Below are 10,454 nucleotides of genomic sequence, written 5' to 3' on the forward strand. Positions count from 1 at the left end.
ATCCCAACTATGACCTATTCCAACTATTACCTATCCCAACTATTACCTATCCCAACTATTACCTAAACAAACTATTACCTATCCCAACTATTACCTAACCCAACTATTACCTATCCCAACTATTATCTATCCCAACTATTACCTATCCCAACTATTACCTATCCCAAACTATATCCTAACCCAACTATTACCTAAACTAACTATTACCTATCCCAACTATTACCTAAACTAACTATTACCTATCCCAACTATTACCTAACCCAACTATTACCTATCCCAACTATTACCTATCCCAACTATTACCTAAACTAACTATTAACTAAACTAACTATTACCTATCCCAACTATTACCTAAACTAACTATTAACTAAACTAACTATTACCTATCCCAACTATTTCCTAACCCAACTATTACCTATCCTAACTATTACCTAACCCAACAATTACCTAAACTATTACCTAAACTAACTATTACCTAAACTAACTATTACCTAACCCAACTATTACCTAACCCAACTATTACCTAAACTAACTATTACCTATCCCAACTATTACCTATCCCAACTATTACCTATCCCAACTATTACCTATCCCAACTATTACCTAAACGAACTATTACCTATCCCAACTATTACCTATCCCAACTATTACCTATCCCAACTATTACCTAAATTAACTATTACCGATCCCAACTATTACCTATCCCAACTATTACCTAAACTAACTATTACACCTATCCCAACTATTACCTATCCCAACTATTACCTATCCCAACTATTACCTAAACTAACTATTACCTATCCCAACTATTACCTATCCCAACTATTACCTAAACCATCTATTACCTATCCCAACTATTACCTAAACTAACTATTACCTATCCCAACTATTACATATCCCAACTATTACCTATCCCACCTATTACCCAAAATGAACTATTACCTATCCCAACTATTACCTATCCCAACTATTACCTATCCCAACTATTACCTATCCCAACTATTACCTAAACTAACTATTACCTATCCCAACTATTACCTATCCCAACTAATACCTGTCCCAACTATTACCTAAACTAACTATTACCTATCCCAACTATTACCTAAATTAACTATTACCTATCCCAACTATTACCTATCCCAACTATTACCTAAACTAACTATTACCTTTCCCAACTATTACCTATCCCAACTATTACCTAAACGAACTATTACCTATCCCAGCTATTACCTATCCCAACTATTACCTAAACTAACTATTACCTATCCCAACTATTACCTAAATTAACTCTTACCTATCCCAACTATTACCTAACCCAACTATTACCTAACCCAACTATTACCTATCCCAACTATTACCTAACCCAATTATTACCTATCCCAACTACTACCTAACCCAACTATTACCTAACCCAACTATTACCTATCCCAACTATTACCTAACCCAACAATTACCTACACTATTACCTAAACTAACTATTACCTAACCCAACTATTACCTAACCCAACTATTACCTATCCCAACTATTACCTAAACTAACTATTACCTATCCCAACTATTACCTATCCCAACTATTACCTAAACCAACTATTACCTAAACCAACTATTACCTATCCCAACTATTACCTAAACTAACTATTACCTATCCCAACTATTACCTATCCAAACTACTACCTAAACCAACTATTACCTAACCCAACTATTACCTATCCCAACTATTACCTAACCCAACTATTACCTATCCCAACTATTACCTATTCCAACTATTACCTATCCCAACTATTACCTAAACTAACTATTACCTAAACTAACTATTACCTATCCCAACTATTAACTAAACCAACTATTACCTAAACGAACTACTACCTATTCCAACTATTACCTATCCCAACTATTACCTTACCCAACTATTACCTAAACTAACTATTACCTATCCCAACTATTACCTAAACCATCTATTACCTAAACCAACTATTACCTATCCCAACTATTACCTATCCCAACTATTACCTAAAACAAATATTACCTAAACCAACTATTACCTATCCCAACTATTACCTATCCCAACTATTACCTAACCCAACTATTACCTATCCCAACTACTACCTAACCCAACTATTACCTAACCCAACTATTACCTATCCCAACTATTACCTAACCCAATTATTTCCTATCCCAACTACTACCTAACCCAACTATTACCTAACCCAACTATTACCTATCCCAACTATTACCTAACCCAACAATTACCTAAACTATTACCTAAACTAACTATTACCTAAACTAACTATTACCTAACAGAACTATTACCTAACCCAACTATTACCTAACCCAACTATTACCTATCCCAACTATTATCTATCCCAACTATTACCTATCCCAACTATTACCTAAACGAACTATTACCTAAACTAACTATTACCTAAACTAACTATTACCTATCCCAACTATTACCTAAACTAACTATTACCTATCCCAACTATTACCTAAACTAACTATTACCTATCCCAACTATTACCTAAATTAACTATTACCTTTCCTAACTATTATCTATCCCAACTATTACCTATCCCAACTATTACCTAAACGAACTATTACCTAAACTAACTATTACCTAAACTAACTATTACCTATCCCAACTATTACCTAAACTAACTATTACCTATCCCAACTATTACCTAAACTAACTATTACCTATCCCAACTATTACCTAAACTAACTATTACCTAAACCAACTATTACCTATCCCAACTATTACCTAAACTAACTATTACCTATCCCAACTATTACCTAAACTAACTATTACCTATCCCAACTACTACCTAAACTAACTATTACCTATCCCAACTATTACCTAAACTAACTATTACCTATCCCAACTATTACCTAAACTAACTATTACCTAAACCAACTATTACCTATCCCAACTATTACCTAAACTAACTATTACCTATCCCAACTATTACCTATCCCAACTAATACCTGTCCCAACTATTACCTAAACTAACTATTACCTATCCCAACTATTACCTAAATTAACTATTACCTATCCCAACTATTACCTATCCCAACTATTACCTAAACTAACTATTACCTTTCCCAACTATTACCTATCCCAACTATTACCTAAACGAACTATTACCTATCCCAGCTATTACCTATCCCAACTATTACCTAAACTAACTATTACCTATCCCAACTATTACCTAAATTAACTCTTACCTATCCCAACTATTACCTAACCCAACTATTACCTAACCCAACTATTACCTATCCCAACTATTACCTAACCCAATTATTACCTATCCCAACTACTACCTAACCCAACTATTACCTAACCCAACTATTACCTATCCCAACTATTACCTAACCCAACAATTACCTACACTATTACCTAAACTAACTATTACCTAACCCAACTATTACCTAACCCAACTATTACCTATCCCAACTATTACCTAAACTAACTATTACCTATCCCAACTATTACCTATCCCAACTATTACCTAAACCAACTATTACCTAAACCAACTATTACCTATCCCAACTATTACCTAAACTAACTATTACCTATCCCAACTATTACCTATCCAAACTACTACCTAAACCAACTATTACCTAACCCAACTATTACCTATCCCAACTATTACCTAACCCAACTATTACCTATCCCAACTATTACCTATTCCAACTATTACCTATCCCAACTATTACCTAAACTAACTATTACCTAAACTAACTATTACCTATCCCAACTATTAACTAAACCAACTATTACCTAAACGAACTACTACCTATTCCAACTATTACCTATCCCAACTATTACCTTACCCAACTATTACCTAAACTAACTATTACCTATCCCAACTATTACCTAAACCATCTATTACCTAAACCAACTATTACCTATCCCAACTATTACCTATCCCAACTATTACCTAAAACAAATATTACCTAAACCAACTATTACCTATCCCAACTATTACCTATCCCAACTATTACCTAACCCAACTATTACCTATCCCAACTACTACCTAACCCAACTATTACCTAACCCAACTATTACCTATCCCAACTATTACCTAACCCAATTATTTCCTATCCCAACTACTACCTAACCCAACTATTACCTAACCCAACTATTACCTATCCCAACTATTACCTAACCCAACAATTACCTAAACTATTACCTAAACTAACTATTACCTAAACTAACTATTACCTAACAGAACTATTACCTAACCCAACTATTACCTAACCCAACTATTACCTATCCCAACTATTATCTATCCCAACTATTACCTATCCCAACTATTACCTAAACGAACTATTACCTAAACTAACTATTACCTAAACTAACTATTACCTATCCCAACTATTACCTAAACTAACTATTACCTATCCCAACTATTACCTAAACTAACTATTACCTATCCCAACTATTACCTAAATTAACTATTACCTTTCCTAACTATTATCTATCCCAACTATTACCTATCCCAACTATTACCTAAACGAACTATTACCTAAACTAACTATTACCTAAACTAACTATTACCTATCCCAACTATTACCTAAACTAACTATTACCTATCCCAACTATTACCTAAACTAACTATTACCTATCCCAACTATTACCTAAACTAACTATTACCTAAACCAACTATTACCTATCCCAACTATTACCTAAACTAACTATTACCTATCCCAACTATTACCTAAACTAACTATTACCTATCCCAACTACTACCTAAACTAACTATTACCTATCCCAACTATTACCTAAACTAACTATTACCTATCCCAACTATTACCTAAACTAACTATTACCTAAACCAACTATTACCTATCCCAACTATTACCTAAACTAACTATTACCTATCCCAACTATTACCTATCCCAACTATTACCTATCCCAACTACTACCTAAACTAACTATTACCTATCCCAACTATTACCTAAACTAACTATTACCTATCCCAACTATTACCTAAACTAACTATTACCTAAACCAACTATTACCTATCCCAACTATTACCTAAACTAACTATTACCTATCCCAACTATTACCTAAATTAACTATTACCTATCCCAACTATTACCTATCCCAACTATTACCTAACCCAACTATTACCTATCCCAACTACTACCTAACCCAACTATTACCTAACCCAACTATTACCTATCCCAACTATTACCTAACCCAATTATTTCCTATCCCAACTACTACCTAACCCAACTATTACCTAACCCAACTATTACCTATCCCAACTATTACCTAACCCAACAATTACCTAAACTATTACCTAAACTAACTATTACCTAAACTAACTATTACCTAACAGAACTATTACCTAACCCAACTATTACCTAACCCAACTATTACCTATCCCAACTATTATCTATCCCAACTATTACCTATCCCAACTATTACCTAAACGAACTATTACCTAAACTAACTATTACCTAAACTAACTATTACCTATCCCAACTATTACCTAAACTAACTATTACCTATCCCAACTATTACCTAAACTAACTATTACCTATCCCAACTATTTCCTAAATTAACTATTACCTTTCCTAACTATTATCTATCCCAACTATTACCTATCCCAACTATTACCTAAACGAACTATTACCTAAACTAACTATTACCTAAACTAACTATTACCTATCCCAACTATTACCTAAACTAACTATTACCTATCCCAACTATTACCTAAACTAACTATTACCTATCCCAACTATTACCTAAACTAACTATTACCTAAACCAACTATTACCTATCCCAACTATTACCTAAACTAACTATTACCTATCCCAACTATTACCTAAACTAACTATTACCTATCCCAACTACTACCTAAACGAACTATTACCTATCCCAACTATTACCTAAACTAACTATTACCTATCCCAACTATTACCTAAACTAACTATTACCTAAACCAACTATTACCTATCCCAACTATTACCTAAACTAACTATTACCTATCCCAACTATTACCTATCCCAACTATTACCTATCCCAACTACTACCTAAACTAACTATTACCTATCCCAACTATTACCTAAACTAACTATTACCTATCCCAACTATTACCTAAACTAACTATTACCTAAACCAACTATTACCTATCCCAACTATTACCTAAACTAACTATTACCTATCCCAACTATTACCTAAATTAACTATTACCTTTCCTAACTATTATCTATCCCAACTATTACCTAAATTCACTATTACCTTTCCTAACTATTATCTATCCCAACTATTACCTATCCCAACTATTACCTAAACGAACTATTACCTAAACTAACTATTACCTAAACTAACTATTACCTATCCCAACTATTACCTAACCCAACTATTACCTATCCCAACTATTACCTAACCTGTTTCTCCTGCTCTCTTCTCTAACTGGCCTGATCCCTGTTTCTCCTGCTCTCTTCTCTAACTGGCCTGATCCCTGTTTCTCCTGCTCTCTTCTCTAACTGGCCTGATCCCTGTTTCTCCTGCTCTCTTCTCTAACTGGCCTGATCCCTGTTTCTCCTGCTCTCTTCTCTAACTGGCCTCATCCCTGTTTCTCCTGCTCTCTTCTCTAACTGGCCTGATCCCTGTTTCTCCTGCTCTCTTCTCTAACTGGCCTGATCCCTGTTTCTCCTGCTCTCTTCTCTAACTGGCCTGATCCCTGTTTCTCCCGCTCTCTTCTCTAACTGGCCTGATCCCTGTTTCTCCCGCTCTCTTCTCTAACTGGCCTGATCCCTGTTTCTCCTGCTCTCTTCTCTAACTGGCCTGATCCCTGTTTCTCCTGCTCTCTTCTCTAACTGGCCTGATCCCTGTTTCTCCTGCTCTCTTCTCTAACTGGCCTGATCCCTGTTTCTCCTGCTCTCTTCTCTAACTGGCCTGATCCCTGTTTCTCCTGCTCTCTTCTCTAACTGGCCTGATCCCTGTTTCTCCTGCTCTCTTCTCTAACTGGCCTGATCCCTGTTTCTCCTGCTCTCTTCTCTAACTGGCCTGATCCCTGTTTCTCCCGCTCTCTTCTCTAACTGGCCTGATCCCTGTTTCTCCTGCTCTCTTCTCTAACTGGCCTGATCCCTGTTAGTCGCTCTCTCTTCCCTAACTGGCCTGATCCCTGTTTCTCCTGCTCTCTTCTCTAACTGGCCTGATCCCTGTTTCTCCTGCTCTCTTCTCTAACTGGCCTGATCCCTGTTTCTCCTGCTCTCTTCTCTAACTGGCCTGATCCCTGTTTCTCCCGCTCTCTTCTCTAACTGGCCTGATCCCTGTTTCTCCTGCTCTCTTCTCTAACTGGCCTGATCCCTGTTTCTCCTGCTCTCTTCTCTAACTGGCCTGATCCCTGTTTCTCCTGCTCTCTTCTCTAACTGGCCTGATCCCTGTTTCTCCTGCTCTCTCCTCTAACTGGCCTGATCCCTGTTTCTCCTGCTCTCTTCTCTAACTGGCCTGATCCCTGTTTCTCCTGCTCTCTTCTCTAACTGGCCTGATCCCTGTTTCTCCTGCTCTCTTCTCTAACTGGCCTGATCCCTGTTTCTCCCGCTCTCTTCTCTAACTGGCCTGATCCCTGTTTCTCCTGCTCTCTTCTCTAACTGGCCTGATCCCTGTTTCTCCTGCTCTCTTCTCTAACTGGCCTGATCCCTGTTTCTCCTGCTCTCTTCTCTAACTGGCCTGATCCCTGTTTCTCCCGCTCTCTTCTCTAACTGGCCTGATCCCTGTTTCTCCTGCTCTCTTCTCTAACTGGCCTGATCCCTGTTTCTCCTGCTCTCTTCTCTAACTGGCCTGATCCCTGTTTCTCCTGCTCTCTTCTGTAACTGGCCTGATCCCTGTTTCTCCTGCTCTCTTCTCTAACTGGCCTGATCCCTGTTTCTCCTGCTCTCTTCTCTAACTGGCCTGATCCCTGTTTCTCCTGCTCTCTTCTCTAACTGGCCTGATCCCTGTTTCTCCTGCTCTCTTCTCTAACTGGCCTGATCCCTGTTTCTCCTGCTCTCTTCTCTAACTGGCCTGATCCCTGTTTCTCCTGCTCTCTTCTCTAACTGGCCTGATCCCTGTTTCTCCTGCTCTCTTCTCTAACTGGCCTGATCCCTGTTTCTCCTGCTCTCTTCTCTAACTGGCCTGATCCCTGTTAGTCGCTCTCTCTTCTCTAACTGGCCTGATCCCTGTTTCTCCCGCTCTCTTCTCTAACTGGCCTGATCCCTGTTTCTCCTGCTCTCTTCTCTAACTGGCCTGATCCCTGTTTCTCCCGCTCTCTTCTCTAACTGGCCTGATCCCTGTTTCTCCTGTTCTCTTCTCTAACTGGCCTGATCCCTGTTTCTCCCGCTCTCTTCTCTAACTGGCCTGATCCCTGTTTCTCCTGCTCTCTTCTCTAACTGGCCTTATCCCTGTTTCTCCTGCTCTCTTCTCTAACTGGCCTGATCCCTGTTTCTCCTGCTCTCTTCTCTAACTGGCCTGATCCCTGTTAGTCGCTCTCTCTTCCCTAACTGGCCTGATCCCTGTTTCTCCTGCTCTCTTCTCTAACTGGCCTGATCCCTGTTTCTCCTGCTCTCTTCTCTAACTGGCCTGATCCCTGTTTCTCCTGCTCTCTTCTCTAACTGGCCTGATCCCTGTTTCTCCCGCTCTCTTCTCTAACTGGCCTGATCCCTGTTTCTCCTGCTCTCTTCTCTAACTGGCCTGATCCCTGTTTCTCCTGCTCTCTTCTCTAACTGGCCTGATCCCTGTTTCTCCTGCTCTCTTCTCTAACTGGCCTGATCCCTGTTTCTCCTGCTCTCTTCTCTAACTGGCCTGATCCCTGTTTCTCCTGCTCTCTTCTCTAACTGGCCTGATCCCTGTTTCTCCTGCTCTCTTCTCTAACTGGCCTGATCCCTGTTTCTCCTGCTCTCTTCTCTAACTGGCCTGATCCCTGTTTCTCCTGCTCTCTTCTCTAACTGGCCTGATCCCTGTTTCTCCTGCTCTCTTCTCTAACTGGCCTGATCCCTGTTTCTCCTGCTCTCTTCTCTAACTGGCCTGATCCCTGTTTCTCCTGCTCTCTTCTCTAACTGGCCTGATCCCTGTTTCTCCTGCTCTCTTCTCTAACTGGCCTGATCCCTGTTAGTCGCTCTCTCTTCTCTAACTGGCCTGATCCCTGTTTCTCCTGCTCTCTTCTCTAACTGGCCTGATCCCTGTTTCTCCTGCTCTCTTCTTTAACTGGCCTGATCCCTGTTAGTCGCTCTCTCTTCTCTAACTGGCCTGATCCCTGTTTCTCCCGCTCTCTTCTCTAACTGGCCTGATCCCTGTTTCTCCTGCTCTCTTCTCTAACTGGCCTGATCCCTGTTTCTCCCGCTCTCTTCTCTAACTGGCCTGATCCCTGTTTCTCCTGTTCTCTTCTCTAACTGGCCTGATCCCTGTTTCTTCTCCGCTCTCTTCTCTAACTGGCCTGATCCCTGTTTCTCCTGCTCTCTTCTCTAACTGGCCTGATCCCTGTTTCTCCTGCTCTCTTCTCTAACTGGCCTGATCCCTGTTTCTCCCGCTCTCTTCTCTAACTGGCCTGATCCCTGTTTCTCCTGCTCTCTTCTCTAACTGGCCTGATCCCTGTTTCTCCTGCTCTCTTCTCTAACTGGCCTGATCCCTGTTTCTCCTGCTCTCTTCTCTATCTGTTTAGTGTTTAATTAAATAGAGCTCTCACATCACCCAGCAGTCAGGCAGATCCTCCACATTGTTCACTGGGACCCAATGTACCCCTAATCACAGGAGAGAGGGCGTTTTGTAGAGTAATATGGACATATTTATCAGACGCTTTTATCTAAAGTGATTTAAAAGTGAATATATTCAGTTTATGTGGTAAACCAACTCACATTGAGGAGTAGGCCTACCATGCTCCAACTAGTCTACAACCTTCTAGCACTTTTAATGGCTTAATTCCCTCCAGTTGATTTGATATGACCAGATATGGTTATTTAACTTACTTATCCTCCCTAACTAATAATGAATCATTATATCTGTCAATTGGCTTCCTGTTTTGATAGATATTTAATCCCCCCACCCCTTCAGGTTACCCGACATAGCTTCTCTACTAACCAATCACACACCAGTGCTCAGGTTGGTAGATCAGACCTCTGCTATAGGAAGAGACAACAGACAGACAACTACCCACACACTCTGATATCTGCTTCTGTCCTGTCGTCTCCGGATGAGAAATACCAATACACCAATAATAAAAGACACCGCAACAAAGTTGAAGGAAACAGTACAAACGGTGACGGTCGGTGACAGTGAAGCGCTCTTTGACAGATTTAACGCATCTGACACGGGTCAGAGACAGCACCGAGCCACACGGGTCAGAGACCGCACCAAGCCACACGGGTCAGAGACAGCACAGAGCCACACAGGTCAGAGACAGCACAGAGCCACACGGGTCAGAGACAGCACCGAGCCACACGGGTCAGTGACAGCACAGAGCCAC

General features: G+C 39.9%; 1 protein-coding gene across 16 annotated transcripts in view; it reads right to left on the reverse strand.

The window, feature by feature from the left end:
• The window catches only part of LOC100195738 (calcium/calmodulin-dependent protein kinase type II subunit beta), a 222,652-nt gene that overhangs the window by 107,053 nt on the left and 105,145 nt on the right, over nucleotides 1-10,454 (reverse strand). The window lies entirely within an intron of this gene.

Source organism: Salmo salar, chromosome 15 (genome assembly GCF_965601325.2).
Source record: "Salmo salar chromosome 15, fSalSal1, whole genome shotgun sequence".
NCBI lineage: Eukaryota > Metazoa > Chordata > Actinopteri > Salmoniformes > Salmonidae > Salmo > Salmo salar.